General features: G+C 42.0%; 1 protein-coding gene across 4 annotated transcripts in view; it reads right to left on the bottom strand.

The window, feature by feature from the left end:
- The window catches only part of dpr11 (defective proboscis extension response 11), an 836,108-nt gene that overhangs the window by 635,930 nt on the left and 186,660 nt on the right, over nucleotides 1-13,518 (bottom strand). The window lies entirely within an intron of this gene.

The following is a 13,518-nucleotide window of genomic DNA, read 5'->3' as shown; positions in this document are numbered from 1 at the left end:
CTTCAGTCCAGCGCCAGCTATTCTCTGGAAAACGTCCTCCAAATTCTTAAGATGTTCATCAAAGTTCTTCCCCAATACGATGATGTCGTCCAGGTACACCAAGCATGTTTTCCAATGTAGTCCTTTCAGTACCTGGCCCATGAGTCTCTCAAAAGTAGCTAGTACATTACAAAGTCCAAAAGGCATCACTGTAAATTGCCAAAGACCATCACCGACACTGAAGGCTGTTTTCTCTTTATCTTCCTCCTTCACCTCCACTTGCCAGTAGCCGCTTTTCAAGTCCAGCGTGGAGAACCATTTCGTACCAGATAGCGAGTCCAGAGTGTCGCCAATTCTTGACAATGGGTAGCTTTCCTTTTTCGTAACGTTATTCAACTTCCGGTAGTCCACGCAAAACCTCATTTTTCCATCCTTCTTCTTTACATGTACTACCGGTGAGCTCCTGGGACTAGCTGATGTTTCGATGACGCCGCTGTCGCTCATTTCTTGTATAATTTGACTCACAACTTCCCGCTTCGCCAATTGAACACTACGTGGAGCTTGACGTATCGGCCTCGCGTCTCCAGTGTCAATTTGATGTTTCACAACATTGGTGCGGCCTGGTTTGGAACCATCCTGGTCAAATATGTTTGCGTACTTTAGGAGCAGTTGCTTTGCCTTACTCTGATAATCTTCCTCTAGCCCCTCCGTCCATGCCGTGATGTCATTTGAAAGATCACTATTACTAGATGAAACGTGTTCCTGGATCTGTTCACAGTTAATAATTAATTCAGCCTCTTGGCATCTTCCCAAAATAGCTCCTTTGGTCAGTTTGAGTGGTGACTTGAACTCATTGAGTACTCTTACCGGAATAAGTTCATCTTGTTTTGTCATAGCCAGGGTTTTTCCTACAAGTATGTTCGGTGCTGATTTGTTTGCTGCTTCGACAACCCACAATTTGTTTGTCCCACAATCTCCATCAACCTTTGCCCAGATGACTGCTTCGGATTTTGGTGATATTTGCTGACTCTCTTCCACCAGTACTCGTTTACTGCTGTAGCCTCTCTCGTACCCGCTGCATGCTTTGCATGTCGATCTTGATGCCTTGGTCGATTAAGAAGTCCACTCCAATTATGATTTCATCAACAATCTCTGCCACTATAAAATTGTGTAGTACCGTGATGTTCCCAACTGCTACTTCTCCAATTACCTGGGTGTCCTCTCCCGTGGCTGTACGTAATCTTGCTCCAAGCAATGGTCTTCTCTTCTTGTTGACTAAATCTGATCGAACGATGGAATGAGATGCACCCGTATCTACAGTCAGTAAACGTTCCTTTCCGTCCACATGTCCTCCAACAGTAAGATTGCTCGATCTTCTTCCAATCTGCGAGATAGAGATTATGGGGCACTCAATTGCGGGAGCCAGCTGTCGCCCCTTGCGGCTGACTCGATTTAGTTTAACGATTGAGTGGTCTTGGAGATTTGCTCATAACCTCCTGCTCTGCGTTTACGACCACCCACATTGTTGGAACTGTTAGGGTTGGTGTTGCAATAACGTGCAATATGCCCTGGCTTCCCACACTTAAAGCATTTGCTGCATCATTATTCTTCTGCTGCGTACCCTTCAATGCTTCAAAAATTGTGTCTACCCAGTCTGGCCTTTCCGCTTCCACGCGATGAGCTTTGCATGCGGGCTTACTCAAAAGCGACGCTGTTTTTTGAGTCAGTGCATAGGATACCGTTTCTGCGAATGTGGCTTTTGGGTTTGCATATGTCGCTCGCTTCGTTTCTACGTCCCATATGCTATTTATAAAACTCTGGACGTTTACCCTCTCGGTGTACTCCACGGGTGCGTCCGCATTTGCCTAATGTGCCAACCTTTCAACCTCCGAGGCAAACTCCTGCAAAGTCTCATTCGCTCTTTGGTCGCGGTTTTGCAACACAATTTGGAATATCTGTTTTCTATGCTCGCTTCCATAACGTCGTTCTACAGCAGCCATCAATGCTTCATAACTGTTCCGTTCGTACTCTGGAATAGTCTGTAAGATTTCGGCAGCTGGTCCTTTCAATGCTACTAACAGTGCAGCAACTTTATCTTCAGCATTCCAGTTGTTCACTGTTGCGGTCTCCTCAAACTGTAGCTTAAAGGCCTGGAAAGGAATAGAACCGTCAAAGGATGGTGTTTTTACCTTTGGATTACTCGCTGAAACTGCTGGGCGGTTTTGTTGCAACTCCTGTATACGATCTTTCAAAGCATCCATCTCGGCCTCCATTTTATCTTGTCGTTCATTAAAAGCCTCCAGCTGCGATGAGACTTTTGTTTCCTATGCCTCCAGCTTCGTTGAGATACGCTCTTCCTGCGCTTCGAGTTGTAATGTTATGCGTGCCTCTTGCTCTTTTAATTGTTCTGCAATTTGTGACGCCATGTATGTTTTCTGCTCATCTAATTGTGCTTTAATCTTCGATGTGATGCGTGTCTCCTGCGATTCCAGTTGGGATGATATTTGTGACGACATTTCTGAAATACGCGATTCTTGTGCTTCGATCTTTGATATTATTCGTGTCTCTTTGGATTCTATCTTGGATGTTATACGGTTCTCCTACGATTCCAGTTGAGATGCCACTGTTGATGTTTCTGCAGATATTGCAGCCAAAATCATGTTCAAGTCTGTGCTCGTAACTGCCTGCGAGGTTTCGTTTTTCTCTTCAATTTTTGTTTTTGTCTCGTCCCCATCAGGATAAAAGACATACTCGTCCACATCAATTCCATGCGGACCCCATTACCTCTCGTAGCCGTGCTTGAAGTTCGATCTTATTGCCGGTTGTATTCAATCCACGGTTCTCCACCTACTTTTTCAGTTGCTGGATCTTCAATTCACTGAACTTTTCCATGTCCTTGTTGACCTCTGGAATTTCAACAATTCCTCTTCTGACACCAATTGTAACGATTTTACTTGCAAATCCTCTTATCTGCCTTTTCTAAGTTCGTATCACTAAACTGTTGAATAAATAACTCCAATATTGAATAATGGAAAAATGGCCTTTATTAAAGTACTTCACAATAACACTTATACTTTGCAACTCGCTGGCTTAATAACCATACTGATGGCTTAAATGAAACTGACTTTGAAAATAATACTGCTATTGCTCGCTAGATAGCGTCTTAATCGAAAACTGCCCATAGCGCCTCTACCGCTGATGCTTTTATACTCTGTGATTTCCTCGTGGCATCTTCTAGGCGCTTCCAGAATTTTACTTAGTTAGTTATAAATTTCTCAGCTACAACTACAGATGTATAATTTCTCATTTGAGTAATACTTGCACAAATTATTGCCCTCTCTTGTGACAACTCAGATAAGATATATGCATGTGTTTGTGCATTGCTTCTCCGCTGATCGTATACGTATATATGTGTAGACGCAATTATTGATTCGTTTATGTAGATACATAATGATTGAATTATTGATGTGAATTCACGTCACTGCTTAGCATCGGCCTAGAGATGGCAGCACCCCTTAGTTTTGCTAATATTCGTAACAATATTAAGTCGGTAAAAATGTTCCTGATTTTTGACAATTTTTTTTATGACTATAAAAATATTACGTCAAAAGCTTGTATGAAAGCAAATGTGGCAGCCCGTTAAAAAAATGGCCACAAATAAAAAAAAAATATTTACCGACTTAAGGTTATCACATCATTATACTAGAATTCAATGCTCCATACTCGAAAAAATTCTAAAAAACTCTAAGTAAAAGCTTGAAATTTTTCAAGAAATTTTCTAAGTCATAAACATTTACTTTTAATGTTTGTATTATATATTGACATATATTTTCATAAAAAGATAGCTAAAATAATCTAACTGGAGCAAAGCCCGGTGAAAATTGCAAAAAGCCTCTGCCCGTATATATATTTCGACTAGTGTAGGGTTAGAGTTGAAAATTACACATCGATGGGTAATACTGTGTAAGTTTACAACTTCGGTGCTTAAGCTTTTACACATATAAAGCGTAAATTTGCGCATGACTACACATTTAATGTTTAAATTAATGTTTTAATTTTACGCGTAAACTTTCTGTGTGTAAAATTGCTGCTATTAGAATAGGTAAACAGTTGCCTAGCTTAATAGCGGTAAGTTTACATAATTTTTTTTTAGTGTGCAATATATATACCACCGATCTCTCCGATTTTTTCAGATAGCAATATATGCTATATACGTAAACATTCGTTGAAATTTGAAGCCTCCAGCTCTTAAAATGGGGCAGTAATTACGAAAAGTTTCTTATCTGAACAATCGCTTGTGGGGGATATATACTATATATAGACCGATCTTATCCATTTTTTCAGACAACAATATATGCAATATACGAAAGCATATGGTGATGTTTGAAGCTTCAATCTGATAAATTGAGGAAGATATGACAAAAATCCTCTTTTTCTGAAAAATCGGTTGTATGGAGGATATATGCTATAGTGGTCCGATCCGGCCGGTTCCGAAAAATGTTTAATCGCTCACCAAATTTTAGCAAGATATCTTAAAAATTGAGGGACTACTTAGTTTGCATACAAACGGACAGACGGACATGGCTAAATCAACTAAGCTCTTCATCCTGATTATTTCGGTATACTTAATGGTGGGTCTATCTATTTTCCTTTAAGGACTTACAATTTTCATACTATTCCATTTTCATGAAAGGTATAAAAACTCACCTAAACCAATTGAAGTACAACTAGAAAAACAACTGAAATGCTGCACGACTTAACACGTCACTTCACACACACAAACTAAAAGTGAAATAACAGAGTTTCTTTTAAAAGTAGAGCAAAACGCTATGGGCGAAAATGTCCGGTTAGTTAAGTATCTACCCTACATATTTAGTTTTTTATGTCTAGTGCTGAACCAGAAATTTGTATCACTAGCTACCTACATCCCTTCAGGGTAAGTGCATAAGTAATTAATTTTAGTATAACGGGAAAAAGTATTTTGGAGGCTAAGGTCGTTCCGAACGGGAAAAGCTGAATTCATTCCAAATGGCGTCGGAGACATATGTATTTGCTCTTCAGTCATTACTAGTGGTGTCGCTGGTCAAATCCCTTGACTTTATATTAAAAGAACGTGTAGGTGACTGTATTGCAGGTAATTAACCTTTAGGAATGCCCACATAGTGGTCGTAAAAATGTTGGAAATGGAAAATATCTCAAGAGTCTCGTTTTGTACATTAATCGCTCGTTTTCTTTAACTCTTCTACTATGTACATAAGAGCGTATCATGAAAGTGAAAACATTCCTCGTGGGTTCGAATTTTACGATACAATGTTTCAAATCAAATTTTTTCTGTAGAAACTGTAAACCTTAATGTAAACATCTATTTAAGCATTTAGTTAAGATATAAATAACACTATCTATACCTTAAATTCAAGCATAATTTAAATACAACTGGACAACTCACAAGAGTGTCGTATTCATGTAAAATGTAAAGGTTTCAGTTATATCCATGGTTTCCAATATAAAATTTGATTAAAGCATACCACATACGGCGAATAGGGGACCTTGTGAATTTCATTATTAAAATAAAATAAGTTTGTATGCATATCGTCGACGACGCGGTTAAAGCTGCTAACTCCACTTTTCATTCAAAAGGTCTTTTTGATGCTGATGGAATGGTAAACAATTTCTCAGCTGAGAGATTTGGAGACAAAATAAGTGAAAATCACCATGTAGGAAAATGAACATATGTTTGTATGACATGGGTGTCAAATGGAAGGTATTAAAGAGTAATTTAAGAGGGAGCAGTCCAGAGTTTTATGGGTGGACGCCATTTAGGGATATCGCCATAAAGGTGGACCAGGGGTGACTCTAAAATTTGTTTGTACGATATGGGTATCAAATAAAAGGTGTTAATGAGTATTTTAAAATGGAGTGGGCCTTAGTTCTTTAGGTGGACGTCTTTTCGAGATATCGCCATAAAGGTGGACCAGGGGTGCCTGTATAATTTGTTTGTACGATATGGGTTTCAAATGAAAGGTGTTAATGAGTATTTTAAAAGGGAGTGGGCCTTAGTTCTATAGGTGAACGATTTTTCGAGATATCGCCATAAAGGTGGACCAGGGGTGACTCTAGAATTTGTTTGTACGATATGGGTTTCAAATGAAAAGTGTTAATGAGGATTTTAAAAGGGAGTCGGCCTTAGTTCTATAGGTGGACGCCTTTTCGAGATATCGCCATAAAGGTGGACCAGGGGTGACTCTAGAATGTGTTTGTACGATATGGGAATTAAATGAAAGGTGTTAATGAGTATTTTAAAAGGAAGTGGGCCTTAGTTCTATAGGTGAACGCCTTTTCGAGATATCGCCATAAAGGTGGACCAGGGGTGACTCTAGAATGCATTTGTACGATATGGGTATCAAATGAAAGGTGTTAATAGGTATTTTAAAAAGGAGTGGGCCTTAGTTCTATAGGTGAACGATTTTTCGAGATATCGCCATAAAGGTGGACCAGGGGTGACTCTAGAATGTGTTTGTACGATATGGGAATTAAATGAAAGGTGTTAATGAGTATTTTAAAAGGGAGTGGGCATTAGTTATATATGTGGACGCCTTTTCGAGATATCGCCATAAAGGTTGACCAGGGCTGACTCTAGAATGTGTTTGTACGAAATGGAATCAAATGAAAGGTGTTAGTGAGTATTTTAAAAGGGAGTGGGCTTAGTTGTATATGTCAATGCGTTTTCGAGATATCAATCAAAATGTGGATCAGGGTGACCCAGAACATCATCTGTCGGGTACCCCTAATTTATTTATATATGTAATACCACCAACAGTATTCCTGCAAACATTCCAAGGGCTTTTGATTTCGCCCTGCAGAATTTTTTTCATTATCTTCTACTTAATATTGTAGGTTTTACTCCCATTTTACAAAGTTGTTTCTAAAGTTATATTTTGCGTCAATAAACCAATCCAATTACCATGTTTCATCCCTTTTTTTTGTATTTGGTATAGAATTATGACATTTTTTCACTTTTCGTAATTTTCGATATCGAAAAGACGTGGTCATAGTCGGCCATTTTATATACCAAGATAAAGTGAGTCCAGATAAGTACGTGAACTTAGTTTAGTAAAGATATATCGACTTTTGCTCAAGTTATCGTGTTAAAGGCCGAGCGGAAGGACAGACGGTCGACTGTGTATAAAAACTGGGTGTGGCCTAACCGGATTTCGCCCATTTTCACAGAAAACAGTTACCGTCATAGAATCTATGCTCCTACCAAATTTCACAAGGATTGGTAAATTTTTGTTCGACTTATGGCATTAAAATTATTCTAGACAAGTTAAATAAAAGGACGGAGCCACGCCCATTTTGAAAATTTCTTTTATTTTTGTATTTTGTCGCACCATATCATTGCTGGAGTTGAATGTTGACATAATTTTCTTATATACTGTAAAGATGTTCAATTTTTTGTTAAAATTTGACTTAACACATTTTTTTTTTAAGTGGGCGTGTTCTTCATCCGATTTTGCTAATTTTTATTTAGCTTAGGGGGCTAAGATACTTGGCTTAGATATCATAAGTGGTTTCAGGCTCTGGATCAGGGACTGATATCAGTCTTAGACCGGCCATAGTGACGAATGTCACGCGTGATTAGTTATCACGTCCTGCACGAGGTGCCCCTGCTTCTACTGATAATGGCGGATCTAGAGAGGACAACTCGATAAAACCCGCACCCCTTGAGTCATTGTGCCGAGCTCAGGGGAGGGAGAGTCAAGATCGGTACACAACGGTGACGAACTGGACTGTTTAAGGACTTTGATTTCACTTTACATTTTGACTTGATGACATTGGGCTGGTAGGTGCGGTATTCTGCCACTTTAGTAGGTCGGGGTGAAACCCTACCAAAATGGCTGGTAGGCTAATGCTGCACCTGCCCACGTCCCGTTAAAACCGTGGCGGGCCTCAAGGTACGTTCCGGCTCCGTCGCCGTTAAGTTGGTGGTGTAGGTGCGGTTGAATATTTTCCCGCTTCGCGTCCGGTCTGGCTCTGAACGCATTACTCATAAGGTAATGCGTCAACCCTCGCGTGGCCTCCCTGCGTAGCATAGATAACCACGAGATCGTTAAAGGGCGACTACACAATCGGCTCCGGATAGCGGCCTTGAGGGGGGACTTTTTTAGAATGGACAATACTAATACGAATCCGCCAAGGATGGGGTGCGGAAGAAGAGCGCTTTTGATGGAAATCCGTCAAATCAATCTTCAGCACTCTAAGGCGGCTTCCGCAAATTTGTCGCTCTGCCTTGAAAAAGGCGGAGTGGATATAGTCCTTGTCCAGGAGCCGTGGCTGAGTAGTAACGGCAGTAAGATTTCTGGATTAAGGACTGGAAAATTCAACACCTTGGTGCATGCGGAGGCAAGTAGGCCTAGATCCTGTGTGCTTGTTAAAAAAGAGATTAAAGCTTTTATTCTCTCTAATTTCAGCAATGCTGACGTAACCACGGTCTGCCTCGAGCGAGGAAGTAATGAAATGTGGGTGGTCTCAGCGTACATGCCCCACGGGGACGTAGTGGGACCACCACCTGCGATACTGGGTGAAATCACCGCTGAAGCAAGGCGGAGAGGTGTTGGCGTGATCATCGGTGCCGATGCAAATGCCCATCATAGCATTTGGGGAAGCTCGGATACCAACACTAGAGGTGAGTCTTTATTTACTTTTATTGTAGATGAGGGACTTTGTATATGTAATAGGGGCAATGACCCGACTTTTATTACTGCGTTAAGGGAGGAGGTCCTGGACCTCACCCTGGTTAGTAGAGAACTGGAAGGTCGGATATCTGGATGGAGGGTTCTCAATGAGCACTCCTTCTCTGATCACCGATATATTCAGTTCTCAGTGAACGAAGAACGTCCCGGTAAAATAACTTTTAGGAACCCTAAAAGTACTAACTGGGACTTGTATTGTAGGAAGCTGGGAGAGCTACTGCCTGCGGTGCCTATCATTAGTTCGGGCCTGTCCGAATCTGAGATAGACGTTCTGGTGGAAAACTTCACCTCGGTAAGCAATAGCGCCTTTCAGCTGTCCTGCCCATTGAAAACTTACAGGGGGAAGGGCAAGCCGCCCTGGTGGTCGGATTCTCTTGACGACCTAAGAGCGTCCAGTCGGCGGCTCTTCAACAGAGCCAGGAGGAGTAAATTACCCTCGGACTGGGAGCTCTATAGGGTGAGTCTGGGGATTTATAAATATGAAATAAGGATAGCCAAGCGAGATGCATGGCGAAGCTTCTGCGAAAACGTAGAAGGCTGCAATGAATCCGCGAGATTTAGAAAAATACTCTCTAGGAACCCCGCTCCTCTGGGGTATCTGAGAGATGATGGTGGGGACTGGTCGATGAGTAGCGAGGAGTCCCTAAGGCTTTTACTGGACAATCATTTTCCCGATGTCCCAGTTGAGCAGGGATCTTCGCCTGCATGGTCGGCGGTCGTTGGCCATGCAGAAGTGCCTGCCATTCCAATACGGGAAAGTCAGATAACCTGGGCTATAGGGTCGTTCAAGCCCTATAAGTCTCCGGGCCCGGATGGAATCATTCCTGCGCAGCTTCAAAGGTCTTTGGGGATTTCCTGCCGCTGGTTGGCCATCATATATACTAACTGCCTCAGGCTTAACTATATCCCGAAGTCTTGGCACACGGTTAGGGTTATTTTCATTCCGAAGGCCGGCAGAAGCTCTCATGTATCACCTAAGGATTTCAGGCCAATCAGTCTCTCGTCGTTTCTTCTTAAGACGTTTGAGCGGTTGATTGACCTGTACCTACGGGAAAGGATACCTCGGGGGTTACTGTCGGCTTCACAACATGCGTACTGCAAGGGCAGATCGACGGAAACGGCTCTCCATTCGATTGTAAAGCAAATAGAGGGGTCCCTAGAACACAAAGAGTATGCTCTGGGTGCCTTTCTAGACATCGAGGGAGCTTTTAACAATGTCTTACCGGGGTCAATCGAAAGAGCTCTGGTGGGTTTAGGAGTCGAGGCGGCTCTGGTTGAATTTATTAGCAAACTTCTATGCGGCAGAATTGTCGCAGCGGAGTGGGGAGGGGCCATAATTAAGAGGAAGGTGTGCAGGGGCACGCCACAGGGGGTGTCCTATCTCCTCTCCTCTGGGTTGTGGTAGTCAACGAGCTTCTTGTGGAGCTGGAAGCCAATGGTTGTCGGGTGGTTGCCTATGCAGATGACCTCGCTATCCTAGTCAGAGGCAAATTTCTGGGCGCCCTGCGCGATGTTCTTCAGGGCTACCTGGATACTGTGGCTAGGTGGGCTGAATCATGTGGATTGGCGGTCAACCCGGGAAAAACGGAATTGGTCCTTTTCACAAGAAGATATAAGGTGCCCGATTTCAGAACTCCCTCGATTGCAGGGGTACCGTTGGTACTTTCTGATAGGGTTAAATATTTGGGGATTGTTTTGGACAAGAAACTGTCCTGGAGACCCAATGCGGAAGATCGGGCCAGGAAGGCCGCCATTGCCTTGTACTGCTGCAGAGGAGCTATCGGAAAGAGATGGGGAATCTCGCCAAGAATAGTACACTGGCTTTATGAGATGGTGGTCAAACCGATTCTGCTATATGGGGTGCTGGTCTGGTGGAAAGCACTGGACACGGCGAGCACCTCCAAAATGTTAGTGTCAGTGCAACGGACGGCGCTGATCGGTATCAGTGGCGCTCTCAGAACAACGCCTACCTTGGCACTGAACGTCATGCTGAACATATACCCAGTAGATATTGCGGGAAAGGCGGCCGCGGCAAGGTCGTTGGTCAGGCTTCGTGATATGGGATATAGACTTTCTGACCGCGGACACTCTAGCCTTCTTACCAGTTTCGACTTCATCCCGGACAGAACGGACTACTGTATGCCGATAACAGCTCCCTATACAACCTTCACCCCAGTTATTCCAGAGAGAGAGGATTGGGGAAGAGGAATTATCTGGGGCATGGGACCGGTTAACTTGTTCACGGATGGGTCAAAGCTGGATGGAAAGGTTGGTGGGGGGGTCTTTTGTCAAGAGCTAAATTTAAGCCGCAAGTTTAAGTTGGCTGATCACTGCAGTGTATTCCAAGCGGAAATTGCTGCGATTAAGGATGCGGTGGATGGAATGCTATCCAGTGCTACCACGGTTAGGGAATTTAACATCTACTCTGATAGCCAATCGGCTATCAAGGCCTTGAGCTCAACTACAGTGCGATCGAGGGTGGTCTGGGAGTGCCTGACCTCGCTTGCGATTGCATCGAATTATTTTACAATTAAGATTATCTGGGTCCCGGGCCATAGTGATATCCCGGGTAACTGTCAAGCGGATCTCTTAGCCCGCATCGGTACAACTGAACCGGATGAAGATGGCTGTAGGGACTTCGGGATCCCGCTGGCCACCTGTGGATTGCTCCTCCATAGCTGGGCCTCGAATCAGCTCAGCAAACGTTGGGCGGATACCACGTCTTGCAGGGTAGCAAGATCTTTCTGGCCGAAAGTGGATGGCAGGAGGTCTGCTGAAATAATTGGGTTCACTAAGGCTCACCTATCAATGGTCATTGGAGTATTGACAGGGCACTGTCCCATGGGTATCCATGCGGTACGTCTCAATATACTGGAAACTCCATCCTGCTGCAGCTGTATGGAGGATGATGAGGTGGAATCACCAAATCACTTTATGCTTGATTGTCCAGCTTTTGCCAGAATTAGGCGAAAGTACTTCGGTCGCGACTCACTTGGATCTCCCGAGGATATATCCAAAGTTGAGATCGGTATCATTCGGAGCTTTATCGTTGCTACCCAACGATTCTCTAAGTAGCTGGATCTAGGTCACCGTTATTTTTGGTGTATGTGGTATCACAACGGACCTTCGTGCTGTCCAAGTGAGCTATCCTTATCAGGGCAGCTACCACCTAACCTATCCTATCCTATTTAGCACACACATAGTAATACGAGTAACGTTCCTGCTAAATTTCATCATGATATCTTCAACGACTGCTAAAGTACAGCTTGTAAAACTTTTAAATTACCTTCTTTTAAAAGTTGGCGGTGCCACACCCATTGTCCAAAATTTTACTAATTCTCTATTCTGCTTCATAAGGTCAACCCACCTACCAAATTGTATCGCTTTATCCGTCTTTGGTAATGTATTATCGCACTTTTTCGGTTTTTCGAAATTTCCGATATCGAAAAAGTGGGCGTGGTTATATAGTCCGATATCGCTCATTTTAAATAGCGATCTGAGATGAGTGCCCAGACACCTACATACCAAATTTCATCAAGATACCTCAAAATTTACTCAAGTTATCCTGTTAACGGACAGACGGACATGGCCCAATCAAATTTTTTTTCGATACTGATGATTTTGATATATGGAAATCTATATCTATCTCGATTCTTTTATGCTTGTGCAACCAACCGTTATCCAATCAAAGTTAATATACTCTGTGTGCCAAGCACGCTGATTATAAAAAAGGGCAGATTTAAAATGTTCATATAACATAAAAAATATCAAAAATACTATACTTTGCTGAATCCTGCACAAAATTTGTGGCGGTATGAAATTATTACCTTTTTTTCTACTCAGCTATGACTTTTTCGTAAATGTTGACATTTGGCTACCAGAGATTCCACCTTTTCACAAATTAAATGAATACTTAACAAGTGCTGTTAAAACCAAGTCAATAAATAGCTCAATCGACAATGCAACCAATAATGGAGTACGGTGAAAAACTCTATTTAAAATATCGACAAAAGTTAGTGAATCGCGCTACAGGGGGGAGCATTTCTATATTGTATTTTCCTCATTTACCTTGATATGCTCTAATGTACATACATATTTAGGTTCCCATTAGACAAAAATAAATGGAACCAGCTGTCATATTTTATCTTGTGGTGTCCTTTAATTGAGAAAATATAAAGGACTAGTATGCAGTTTAGCATTTTTATACTTTTCTCGGTAACATATGTATGCACATATATATATGAGCACGTATACGTACATAAATATGCCATGCTCTAAAAATACGTGACTTTTCCTTTCATTTTAATTACAACACATTTTGTTGCTAAAAACATTTGTGACGTGCTGAGTGCCATTTTCCGCTTTTCAAATTTAATCACCGGACGTTTCTTTTTCTTTGGCATTGGCAACGTGTCCGAGTATTTATGAGAAGGCGTGGGTGGGAATTAGGTGCTTGGCAGACTTCACTTGAACACAAGAGATTTGAAGTTTTAATCGACTTGTCAAAGCTAAACGATGTTTAGTAGATAATATGGAAAAGTTACTGAAAATTTATTAATTATTTAAACCAAGGGTGCTCGAATAATTTGTATAACGGGGTCATACGACAACAACATCAATGAAATTACAACAACTGCCTTCTCGGAATTGCAAAAATTTAATTTTTACAACAACGTTAATAAAAAGTGCAACAACATCCTTCCTGGAATGACAACAAATAAATTCGAACAGCGCAGCAAGTGCAGGCTGACCAGCAATGAATGAATGTTTATAGCAGGCATGCTTAACC

This window comes from Eurosta solidaginis, chromosome 1 (assembly GCF_040869045.1).
Source record: "Eurosta solidaginis isolate ZX-2024a chromosome 1, ASM4086904v1, whole genome shotgun sequence".
NCBI lineage: Eukaryota > Metazoa > Arthropoda > Insecta > Diptera > Tephritidae > Eurosta > Eurosta solidaginis.
The sequence above is the reverse complement of the archived record's forward strand: the minus strand, read 5'-3'. Positions and strand labels throughout refer to the sequence as shown.